The 13,492-nt window shown below is 40.2% G+C and overlaps 1 protein-coding gene across 14 annotated transcripts in view; it reads left to right on the top strand.

Moving 5' to 3' along the window:
* Window positions 1-13,492, top strand: part of LOC117221835 (bromodomain adjacent to zinc finger domain protein 2B) — a 396,271-nt gene that overhangs the window by 338,930 nt on the left and 43,849 nt on the right. The gene's annotated exons all lie outside the window — the stretch shown is intronic.

Raw genomic sequence — 13,492 nt, 5'->3', positions numbered from 1 at the left:
AGCTTTCGGCGTGGCCATCGATTAGGGGAAAAACAATGCACGTCACTTCAGCCCCTGCCCCTCCGGCCACCCTCCCGGCGGAGGGAGTGGGTCCTTTATTAACGTGCTCGGAAAAACAGGAAATTAGCGACGCGACGCGACGCGACCGTCGCTACCAGTCGACGCCGAGGATGATGACGTCCTGAATGGTCGACGATGACCCCGTCGGCATCGCCGCCTACCCTCGTTTTCTCCTACCCCCGTTCCACCTCCGCGTTCAGGCTCGAGACTTTTTTTTTTATTAGGGTCTCCGCGACGAGTGGGCTGAAACAAACAGCGGATACATTATTTATCGATTCTATCGCTCTCTCGCGCTCCAAAGTGTTTTATGGTCTTCATTTTCCTACGTCACTGCGGACAGCGAACGCAGAAAATGGTAGAAAAAGTTACCGAAGAGCCGGTTTTCAGTAACTCGCTATTCGTTTGTTGCTTGAAAACGGTTGCGATTCTGAGTGAATTGAATCACTGGATAAAGGCACGGATTCAAAAAGATTTGAATTCAAAATGCATTAGTAGATCGCTTAAATAAATAATGATTACTAGATTAACACTTTCCGTGCCACGTGTACCATCGATGGTACACGCTTGCATGTTTACTTAGTGAACTGAACAAATTGTTTACAAGAAATTTAGAACCGAAGAATCAATTTCCACCGCAAGAATGGGCGTTGATAAGTTTTTGTTACGTTGTTATGTGTACGAGAATTAATAATTGCACGTAATACATCAAGTTTTAGTAAAATATCAAAGTGTGAAGATTCGAGTAAAAAAAGCTCGGCACGGAACGTGTCAAGGATTGTTGTGCATTCATGATGTGTACGAAGCTGCAAACTGCAACGAGAAGTCGGATCTTATTCGGATGCAATCATCGAGTGTGTTCGAAAGAAATTCTCCACTTTTTCCGATTTTTATAAAATAATCTGAGAAAGTCATTTCAGCCCTCGTCATTCCTTCGTGTCAATTTGACACAGTTTTCACGGTCACCGCAGAATATGATCTGTTCTATAAATTTATTAGCTTCACTATGGTCTTGTTAGTTCTAAACGTACAACGTAAAAATGTTTTACTTTTTGAAACGTAAAATTTGGAAAAGAATTTTCTTGCTGACATTAACGCATTGTTGAAGTGACAATGAAAGATTTATTCTGACTTTTGTCGTGACTTATTCTAATATTTGCCGCAAGCAACATTAATATATTGAATAAATAACTCATAAACGTATTTTTACGATCTGAATAATCATGAATTAGAAAATGTTGTTCTGTCATCTTGACAGGACCCGTAAACCTAGTGTTGATAGAATCTTTCCTTCAATAAGTATAATATATATAATTATACTGTTTTATTATATATATAATTATACTGTACCTGATAATTATACTGTTTTAAAGCAATTAATTGTGTGCAGTCGGAGCCGTTTTAATTCGAAATCCAAAATAGTTTGTCTGACCTACAGTACTTCCATTTTACCTAACCTGGTGCATTTTATACGCATGCAATTGAATATTTACATAAATTCTATAATACACACAGTTTTCACGGTCACCGCAGAATATATGATCTGTTCTATAAATTTATTAACTTCACTATGGTCTTAATAGTTCTAAACATTAGAAAAAATCTACTTTGATTGCCATAACTTGTCTCGGTTTATCTCAGATTTTCCATTCTTAAAAACGGAATTTACAAAATTGACTATTTAATGTCTCATTTTCTTCATTTTTTTTACCATCGCATCGTTTTGATATGAAAGAACAGTTTAAGCTGTAGAAATTAACACTATACCGTCCGATGGCACCATCACGCTGGTGCCATGCAAAAACTATCTGTTGTATGCCAGTGGTACCACTTTGGTGCCATTTTAAAAAACTGAAATAACATTTGAACTATATTTCTTGGGTGTTAAAAGGCAGTAAACTAACTATAACATTATGCTTATTTAACTAAGAATTAAGTACGAAAATTCTTGGATGACTTATCTTAATTTTAGGAATTTATATTACCGCCATCTTCGAAATGTTTTTTAAAATCTAAAATTTCCAAGCTATTATGCCGTCGTCAAACCAAAGAATCATATCTAAGATCTGCGGACGGCATAGTGTTAACATTAATTTATAAAAATATATAAGTATTTATATAAATAAATAATATTATATAATCATATAAATATTAATTATAATATTATGACATAAATATTATATAATTTATATAAATATTCAATTGCGTATGTATAAAATGCACCAGGTTACATGAAATGGAATTACTGTAGGTCAGACAAACTATTTTGGATTTCGAGTTAAAACGGCTCCGACTGCACACAGTTAATTGCTTTAAAACAGTAAAATCTGTATCAAAGGAAAAGTTCTATCGACACTAGGTTTACGGGTCCTGCCAAGATGACAGGACAACATTTTCTAATTCACGATTATTCAGATCGTAAAGATACATTTACAAGTTATTTATTCAACGTATTAACCCGAGAAAGATAACCTACGTCGCAGAGGCGCCTGCGAAATAAACAACTGACTGCACCGTGGATGACGCAAAGACTGGAAGCACCCACTTTGCCAAGGCATGTGCGAAGCAACATTGAAAATATTCTTCCAAAATCTGCTGTACAGGCTTCCACAGATGATGAAGAAGAACCCTCAGCCAAAAAAAGGCGTTATTGCAGTCTTTGCACGTCTAAAAAGAAAAGAATGTCAAAGATGACCTGTGCCAAATGCAAAAAGACAGTTTGTGGTGAACACAAGAAAGACGTTTGTCATGACTGTCTCTAAAGAAATTTTTTATAATATTATAGTTTTTTTTACACTGATTATATTATAGTCTACTAGTTTGTAAGGATAAAACACTATTTTTTGTGATATTTTACGGGATTTGTTCCCATAAACCGAAGACTGTTGATTTTTGTTAATTTTTCATAGAGGTCTAGTGATTTAAGTTTAAAATTACTTAAAATATAAAAAAATATAATATAAATGCATTTTATTTTTACAATAATGCCAAACCTTTAAAATGACTAGATTAACTTAAATAAATATCCATTGTTAGTATAAAATTGACGCCTTAGAAAAGCATGCGCCTCTGAAGCGTATGGTTATCTTTTACGTACGTTGTCATATGGTTATCTTTCTAGGGTTAATGTTGCTTGCGGCAAATATTAGAACAAGTCTCGACAAAAGTCAGTCTAAATCTCTCATTGTCGCTTCAACAATGCGTTAACGTCAGCAAGAAAATTCTTTCCCAAATTTTACGTTTCACAAAGACATTTTATTCCTTGATTTAATTCCTACTTCTCCATTGAATAATTAGACCGCGGTTCACTCGGCGAGATGAAAATCGTGTGCACCGGTTGCAACAGGAGCGAAGCAGAAATTTCTTTCGGAATAATGTTCTATTGTAAATCCCGGCCATTGAATTTGCTCGCAAATGCGTGAAATCCGCTTTCATCGGAAAGATTTTTCAGTTGATCAAAGTAATTTCGCGCGGGATTACGAGCTCGAAATTCGAAAAACCGAATTAATCGTATATATATATATATATATATATATATATATATATATATATATATATATATATATATATATATATATATATATACATTGAAAGACGTCAGACGCGGCGCGATGGGCCACGTTGCGAAATTTTTCCCAACGTTTTCCGGGGCACAATGGGACGCGTAAAACGGTCACATTAACGATCGTTTTTCGCATTTCTATAAAACACGGAGCCGTTCCGCGTTCCGTGCCGGTGCCGGTGCCGGTGCCGGTGCCGATACCCGGGAAATAAAGGTTTCGTACAGATACCAGTTACGAAGATTTACGTTCGGAAGTATCAACGACGCGCGGAGCCGAGCCGAATCAATAACCGGGCACGCGGATTCGCCGAACGAAGAGGAATTAAACCGTAATACCCGTTTGCATGAAATAATTTTATCAAAAAGTTCTTCGGCCGTGTACCGTAGGGATGAAGAGGGCGGCCGCGTGCGCGCGCGCGCGCGCTTGTTCCCGGAGCGTGAATCGTGTTAATCTAACGGATCTATGATCGAGGACCGATAGAATTCTGAATACGGCGTACAGATGGGATTTATCCTCGTTGAAAAGTTATTTCGCGGATAAATCGTATGGAAGTTCCGAAACCTGGGAGCTTAGCCGGCACGATCTGCGCCGTGATTCAGAAACAGCGTCGCAAAATTTACTGTGCCGATAAGCTCGTCTACGTTTATCACCGCGATCAATACCGGGGGAGGGACATCGTAATTGATAAAATTTTCACCGCTCCTCGACACCGCATTCCCCGATTTTCGGGGATTCCGCGTCTGTTAGGCGAGTTTCTCTTCGGTATTAAAGTTTATGTAGAAATTCCGGATCATTGTTTACCGTTCCGCGCAGCTTCGAAACTAACGAAGCAAATTTTTTTCAGAGTTTGTACAGCGGGGCATCCGTTTCTCATTAAATAAAAATGCTGCAACGAACACGGGGAAACACAATAAAATCAGGAACCATCACCCCACCCCTTCCTCCTCCTTTATTTACGCGTATGTCCAATGTATACGATGTAAATATATTAAATATATTAAATATATAATATTAAATTTATCCTATTTCCTGCGAAATCATCGTATTCGGTAATAACTGTGCCGTAGATTTCGTATTAATATTTGGTAGTAATTAAAAATCGCGGTGGAGATAAATCGGCGGAAATTATAGGTGAATTTATTTGATAAGATCGACGTCGTTTCTATAATAAGATAAACTATGTATATGTATTGTAATAATACTTATTACAGTATTTATTACTTATTACAGTACAATACTTATTAAACTGTAATAATACTTATTACTTAATACTTAATACTTATTACTTAATACTTATTACTTAATACTTATTACTAATAATACTTATTACTAATAATACTTATTACTTAATACTTATTACTTAATACTTATAACTTAATACTTATTACTAATAATACTTATTACTTAATACTTATTACTTAATACTTATTACAGTTTAATAGAAAATTAAATAAATTTGAAAAGCTGATAGGAAATTGTTACAACTTCTTAAATTTAATTCAAAGTTAATTCTATGAAACTGTAATAATACTTATTACAGTTTATGTAGTTAATTCTATTAAAGTTAAGTCTAACTAAAGTCTTCTAGTTAATACTTAATTCTATTAAACTGTAATAAGTATTATTACAGTTTAATAGAATTAACTTTGAATAATACTTATTACAGTTTAATAGAATTAACTTTGAATTAAATTTAAGAAATCGTAACAATTTCCTATCTGGTTTTCAAATTTATTTAATTTTCTCTTGCTGTCCTAATATGTACTTTTCGAGGGGAGCGTACGTATACGAATATACATAAATATGTCAATACATCAATGTGCCCTATTAAGAGCGAATGCCATAACGCGAACGAGATTCTAGAACGAATTAATTCGTTAAAAGGATTCCCCCAAAGTACTTAATATTTATCAATTTACGACTTCCACTTCAAAAATTCTGAACGCCACGAATTCGGCGCGGAACGATTTCCAATCTGTGCGCACGTATATTCAGACAGCGAAGCGTTCTCTTAGAAATCGAAGGAATTATGATGGGGCAGATTATGCGTTGCTCGACGGAGTTACCAAATAAAGGAAGATCGAAGGGCCGCGTATCGTGACGTTGGAAATTCAGGGAACAGGATTTGCCGGGCTGCCGCAAAATCCGAACAGAACAGGAAGAGCATTTCGGGGAATGGGAGGGGGGGGGGGGGTGGATAGAGCGACGACAACGAGGCAGACGTATCTCAAGTGCGATGCGTCACGTTTATCGATTTATGATTAAGCTTTTGAGCAAGCCGGTCGACGGTGGGGGATCACGGTTCGAGAACGAGGGCGGACAGGATTAGCGATGGACTGGAGACGCTCCGAGTCGAACAAGCTGCGATTGTTCCCCATCTGCTACCCTATGCTTCTCCGTCTGTGACACCATTTATTAACGGCATTATTTTAAAGATTATCCGTTATTTATTCTAAATATCCGTTTCTTCTACAAATCGCGGCCGAAACTTGAATCATCGGTGCTCGATGAGCACGCGAGTCTCGCGTGGGTGCTTCAGGTATTTTCGTAAGTTTGTTTTCCTTGTTGCATCGTTTGCTGCAACGACAGGGTCGACGAGAACATTTATTCATCCGACGATTAACCCACATTCATCCTTAACACTATGCCTTAACACTTTGGTAACTTTCGCAGATCTTAGATATGATTCTTTTGTTTGACGACGGCATAATAGCTTGGAAATTTTAGATTTTAAAAAACATTTCGAAAATGGCGGTAATATAAATTCCTAAAATTAAGATAAGTCATCCAAGAATTTTCGTACTTAATTCTTAGTTAAATAAGCACAATGCTATATAGTTAGTTTGCTGCCTTTTAACATCCAAGAAATATAGTTCAAATGTTATTTCAGTTTTTTAAAATAGCATAGCGTTAAAATTATTTCGAAACGCGAAATGACAATTTCTTAGAGGCGTCTTGAAGTCGCCACTCGACTTCGCAGAATTAATGCAAAGATGAAGAAAGCAAGCGGCGCGACTGCCGTCGAAGAGCCAATCGTACACGAACGACGAGTCAACCAGAGGTCCGCGAGTTAAACCGGGCTCGACCAAGAAACGCTATTGTCGCCGAAAAGTATGTTTAACTATTTAGCAGAGTGGAAGAGAGGTGTTCTTTTATCGGGAACGCCGCGCCGGCGAACCAAGGAACATCCCCGAAAATGGCGGCCCGGTTTAATGCTCTTCGCTGGTCGGTCGATTACACGAATAATGGATTGCCATTAAAGAGCCCGGGATTAAAGAGGAAAGCACGAGGCAGGGCGCGGCAGTGGCGTCGCTGGATCGTTAAAAGAAGAAATTTGTGCCCGTATTAAAAGTCAATCGGGAAAACGGTGTATCTCGCGCGAACCAAGCGAACGGAGGGATGGGTTCGCGCTCGGATATAAACGATCGGGCCCGAGCGTCGTCCCGTGTTGCCGTATAATTTCCGAAATTATTTATCAGTCGATCGTTCCCGTCCACCGACGTTAATTTCAGGCTAGTTAATGATGGCAATGTCGCAATTAAATGACGAGCTTCCTTCGCCCCGCGCCACCCGTCCCGCGCGCCGCTCGCGTAATGAAACGAAAAAACGGCGCGGAGGAAAATTTCTTTTCCGCGGGCCTTTTCATTCGCGACGCTTCCTTTCAGTCCTTAGGATTTAGTTGATAGTCCTTGGATGATGGATCGTTCGCAGCTATCCGATCCTGACGTAAAATAAAAATTGTTCGCGACGGTTCGTAATAGTTCGCACGACGCAGGTGCCAGGAATGCCTTGGTTGTTTCGGGCATTTTAAAGAGTCGAAAATAATAATACCGACGTGCAGTAATGTCTCTCTAGTTGACGTCCAGATTGACCACAAAAATGGACAATTTGGGAAGAGGAGATACGATTATTCGAGCCTTGTGGCTCGTTTTTTATGACTATCGATTGTCAATAATTATAGAAACGAGCCGGAAGGCTCGAATAATCGTATCTCCTCTTCCCAGATTGTCCATTTTTCAGCATACAGTAATGTCTCTCTAATTGACGGCCAGATTGACCACAAAAATGGACAATTTGGGAAGAGGAGATACGATTATTCGAGCCTTGTGGCTCGTTTTTTATGACTATCGATTGTCAATAATTATAGAAACGAGCCGGAAGGCTCGAATAATCGTATCTCCTCTTCCCAGATTGTCCATTTTTCAGCATACAGTAATGTCTCCCTAATTGACGCCAAGATTGACCACAAAAATGGACAATCTGGGAAGAGGAGATACGATTATTCGAGCCTTGTGGCTCGTTTTTTATGACTATCGATTGTCAATAATTATAGAAACGAGCCGGAAGGCTCGAATAATCGTATCTCCTCTTTCCAGATTGTCCATTTTTCAGCATACAGTAATGTCTCTCTAATTGACGCCAAGATTGACCACAAAAATGGACAATTTGGGAAGAGGAGATACGATTATTCAAGTCTTGCGGTTTATTTTTATAGTTATAAATTGTCCACAATTATAAAAACGAGCCGCAAGGCTCGAATAATCGTACCCTCCTCTTCTCAAATTATCCATTTTAGTGGACAATCTGAGCGTCAGTAAGGGAGACATTACTGTACTTCCATTTATTTAATCGTTTCCGTACACTGCGTTACAGTTAGATCGACCAAATATAAAATCGTGAAACGTATAATAATTTACCTCCGCGATGTAGAAAACCTCCGAAAACGGAGAGAAACGTTATTGGAGGTAGAGAGAAATTAATCTAAGCCGGAGAAAGCCAATTTAAATCGAGAAGATTGTAAATTTAGCGTGGCAAGGAGATCGAATCCTAGATAAAATAATTCCGAAGACGTCGATAGAAAAATGTCCAAGGAATTGCCATAAACTGGAGCAAGTCGTGCATAGAAAATTTATTGTCCAAGGTTAAATCCACGGCGAAAAGACAAAACAATGAATTTACGAAAAAGAGAAAGAGAGCGAAAGAGAGGAAAAATAGAGGGAAACGGAGAAAATAAGCAAGAAAAAAATTAAGGAAAAGCAGCACAGCAAACGAAAGGGACAATCCGTCAGGAAAATTTCAATCCTAGATCAAATAATTCCGAAGACGTCGATAGAAAAATGTCAAGGAATTGCCATGAACTGAAGCAAGTCGTGCACAGAAAATTTATTGTCCAAGGTCTAAACAACGGCGGAGAGACCAAAGAACGAATTTACGAAAAATAGAAAGAGAGAGAGAAAGAGAGGAAAAATAGAGGGAGAGAGAGAAGATAAGCAAGAAAAAAACTGAGGAAAAGCAGCATAGCAAACGAAAGGGAAAATCCGTCAGGAAAATTTCAATCCGTCGGCCGGCGTACGTGTGCATACGCGCGCGCCTGTGTATATATGTATGCACCTAGAGCTGCATTATGCAGCTGCTCAGCCGGTGAAGTAGTCGTATAAGCCAGCCGGGGGTTCAACGACCGGTATAAATTAAAGCGGCGCTTGGATTTCAATGCCACGGCCTTGCTCAAGGCCGCGGTACTCGTAGAAAATCAACGGTACACTCGTGGCCGCGTTTGTAACAATAAATTGTACAAACACACGCTCATCGACCGGCACACACACACGCGTACACGCGCGCGCACACATACACGCGCAGAAGCAGATTCGAGGCTCGTGTGCGGCCTGCGACACGTCCGCGACGGAAACGTATTTGCGGCGGTGTGTGCTCGTTACAAAGGTGGGGGAGTAGAATTTTCGTATATCGATCCGCGGCTTGAATCAACAGAAAGATACGTAATGCGGGAAAATATGGCCGACTCGAGTCGAGTTAAAGCCGATGTAGGAATCGAGTCACGCGTTCGGTCACGTGCTTACTCGCAGCACACGCTCTTCTCGAAGCTGCTCCCTCGGCTCGACCTCGTACGATTCCATTCTTCGGCGATTTTTCTCCTCGATTCGGGATAAATCTTCCTTTAAGTTCATTTTATTCTCGATTCTACGGATTTATCGTGCTCCTTTTATACGCCTTTGTCGATTGTCCGTTGTCGTACTTAACGTTTGGCACCGTGGAAACGGTCTGCGATGTCCGGACACTGTGCATTTTGTATTATTTAGGAACGTTGCACAGGTCAATTTAGTTCGATTCAATGCAGTCGATTGACGCAGTAGGACTTTCGAATTCTTTAAGATCAACGATCCGGAGCAGTGCCATAGAAACTTTAATTTTGACCTAGATACTTGATCTCAGATCTTCCTCGTGCGAAGAAAATCGGAAATTGCAAGGATCCTCGGACGATTCAGAGACTTAACCCTTTCCACTCGAATGGCGACTCTAAGGCGCCATTAAAGATTGTTATGTCACGCTTGAAAATAATTTTATTAATCGAATTTGTTCATATTTGAAGAACTGTTGAAGGGATAACTTGTTGCATCAATGACAAAGTTCAATTTCATACGTATAAAATGCATTAGGTTGTATAAAATGGAAATACAGTAGGTCACAAAAATTATATTAAATTTTCCGTTAATTTGGTTTCGAGTGCAAAGGGTTAAATTCTTGCTGTACTTTAACGAATCTAACTCGTAATTTTAAGTTGGAATATAAAATTCTGTTTCTTTCTCCACAATGTTTAAATATTCAAGGAAATGCAGGCACACAATAAACACGAATTCTCTCTTCTTCTTTCAAGAAATTATTACAATCGAAAAACTTCTAGTCGTCATAACTGTGAAGAGAATGAGAGGAGCAAGAGGTTAGACAGAAATACAGTAAATTCACCCTAATTGACGCTCAGCAAGGAAACGACAATGGACAATTTGGGAAGAGGAGATAAGATTATTCCAGCCTTGGTGCTCGTTTTTATAGTCGTTGACAATCGGTAATTATAAAAAGGAGCCGCAAAGCTCGGATAATCGAGTCTCCTCTTTCCAAGTTATCCGTTTTGTTTACAAACTGAAGGGCGATTGGGAAGAATTTACTACTCGACTTCAAAATTCTTAGACGATGTCAAGTAGTAATCACTGCTTACTACTATAAATATACTATAAATATACTCGATGTAAATATTGCTGATCTATTTAAGCCAATGTTCGCAGTGACAGCAAATCGATTACTATTCCACACGTATTCCGTATTTTTGTTGTAACTTTTCGATAAAACTTTGAATGACCTACGTTCATGTAACATCTTTTTCCTAGTTAGTGCCATAGAATATTCTGAAAAATTGCGTACATTAAAACCTAGGACACCCTGTATAAATATGTTAAAAGTCATCGCTTGTATTTGTAATTACAGTCAATTCTCCGCAATTAACGCTCAGCTTGTACACAAAAATAGATAACTTAGGGAGAAGTAGATAAGATTATTAGAGCCTTGCGGCTCGTTTTCATAGTTACCGATCGTCAACAACTATAAAAACAAGCCGTAGGGCTCGAATAAATCGTATCTCCGCTCCCCGAATAGTCCATTTTTGTGTACAAAGTGTACAAGCTGAGCGTTAATTAGGGTGAATTTACTGTATCTACGAAAGCACGATAAAATTATCTTCCCCAAAATGCGCCGTTTTAATCGATCTGACCAAAATCCTTGAATTCAACGCAACTCGGACGCAAATTTCGCATTCGCCATCGCCTCGCTCTCCGATATCCTCGGAGAAAAGCAATTTTTCCAGACCTTTTCGGTCGGCAAATACACGCAGGGAATCGAACATGTGACGGTGCCAACCGAGCAATTATTTCATTGGAGAACACGGAATAGATTCGCCCGTAATCCACGATAATGCGATCGCGTAATGAATTACATAACAAAGCCCCGGGGTCACGGGGCGCGCGCGCGGTCGCGCGTAATTGTTAATCGCGACAAAGCGGGATAGTTTAATGAAAATTGTTGGCGGTTTATGAAAATTAGAAAGTATCGAGGTGTTCCGGCGGGGCATTTTTGCTGCGGCGCGGCGCGGCGGCCCTGCCAACGGCATTACCATAACGAGTTCCTAGCTTCTGCAATTTGCCGGGCTTCCTGCTCCCGCTGCAGTCCAGAATGCAGTCTCGAATGCGGCGCAGCGTTCGCGGCCCGACCGGCTAGTATGATTATTATCGTTATTATTGGCGACGCGACTTAATACTTTAATCGTCGCCCGGCTGATAGGGTAAAGCACGCACCCGATAATTCCGATCGAGATGATTCAGTTAACCCCTCGCCTTCCGGTTCGTTCCCGCGGGGAAACGCGCTCGCTTCTTCCAGCCTCGGACGATTCTCCAAAATGCTTATTGCATCGATCAATATTGATATCGATAAATATTGCCTGCGATCGTTGCAAGAAACGAAAGTTTTGAAAAATGTTAAGATGAATGTTTCTCGGAGCTTTTAATTTCATAAACGGTTCGATTGTTTGGGGTTTGGCCTACTCGTTTTCGTTAATGAAGTCTATGTATAGATATACATATATGTATGTATACGAAAAATATGAACGGACCGAATATGAATTTTGTTGTTCAAAGTTCGGCCACTTCAAAGCATTTTCAATTTTCGCCTCGCATTCAACGTACGTGTAACAAGCAACGGGTTTCGAAGCGGAACAATAAGGATTTTCGAGAAAAATAATTGGTCGGAGCGGGAAAATAACGCGGCCGTTGTTCCGGCGCAACAAAATTTTCTATATTCGATAATCAATCGGTAATTCCTCGCGGCGGGCACCGTCGATTAAATAATTCCGGGATTTCGCCGGGGCCGGTGTTCGCGAGCGAATAATAATGGCCGCGATTTATTTTCGAGCGGCCGGTTCTATTATTTAAACCCGCCTTCGCGTATCCCAGCTCTCCCATCTCCTCGTTGCATTTTCACGCGTCGGGGCTGCAGCTTTCTCTCCCCTATGCAACTTTCCAGCCCCCTGTGGTCCGCGCGCCCGCGTGTCCCTCTAACACGGTTACGGAGCGGAAGCAAAATATTTCGGCAGTGCGTGCAACCGACCAATTATCCCTCGGCCTCGCGGATTCATAAACATTTGTTGACGTCTCTACGCAGCACACCCTCTTTCACCCTCTGTTAACCTTAATCTTTCTCTCTGCACCTCCCTCTCTCTCTCTCTCTCTCTATTCGCGCGTGTGTACGTATGCATGTATATACGGCAGCTCGCTCCATCGCCAGCAAATTAATTCGAATTCTCGCAAATAGTTGGTTAATTAACCGAAATTGTCGCCGGCGCGCCGATAGAAACGCGGATCCCGCTGAAACAATTTGCAAGAAGAGAAAACAGAGCGTCAAATTAAGTGGGGAAACGGAGGAGAGCAGGAAAAAAAAGAATTGCTCGGCGCCGGCGTATCGACGCGGCACCGTCGTTCATTAATTTATTGATTATTTCGATAACAAGGACCGCGCGGAAGGAGGAGCATTTTCCTATCGCAATTTAAACAACGCAGCCGGCGAAATTTCGCGCTGTTCAAATTTGATGGAGGTATCAGTTTCCACGACCATCCCCAGTCGTAATTATTCGAGCAGTGGCGAATCCCTGGCTTCGTTACTGGTAAATGTGTAATTATTGGTGGACTTAATAAATGCGCCTATTGGAAAACATTTGGCTCAGGAGGCCCTGCTAATCGATCGGATGCCTTTCCAATTCTGCAATTCTACGCGTTCGATCTGTTACTATTTATTTGATTTTCAATCGAAATCGCGACGTTCGAAAATTCCACGCTCGGAAATACGGAAATTATATCGAAGATATTAACCGACTGGGGTGTCGAGCAACGATACTTCCAAGAAGGGGGTAGCAAGCCGATAAAAATTCAGTGACTCCAACTAGGGAATAACTAGGAAAATCAATCCAATTTTTGTGATCCACTGAACAGGCAGCAAATAAACAGAAGTGACAAATTAAATTTAATTAAATGTATTAT

This window comes from Megalopta genalis, chromosome 7 (genome assembly GCF_051020955.1).
Source record: "Megalopta genalis isolate 19385.01 chromosome 7, iyMegGena1_principal, whole genome shotgun sequence".
Classification (NCBI taxonomy): domain Eukaryota; kingdom Metazoa; phylum Arthropoda; class Insecta; order Hymenoptera; family Halictidae; genus Megalopta; species Megalopta genalis.
Note: the sequence above shows the minus strand (reverse complement) of the source record. Positions and strands in the feature narration are given on the sequence as shown.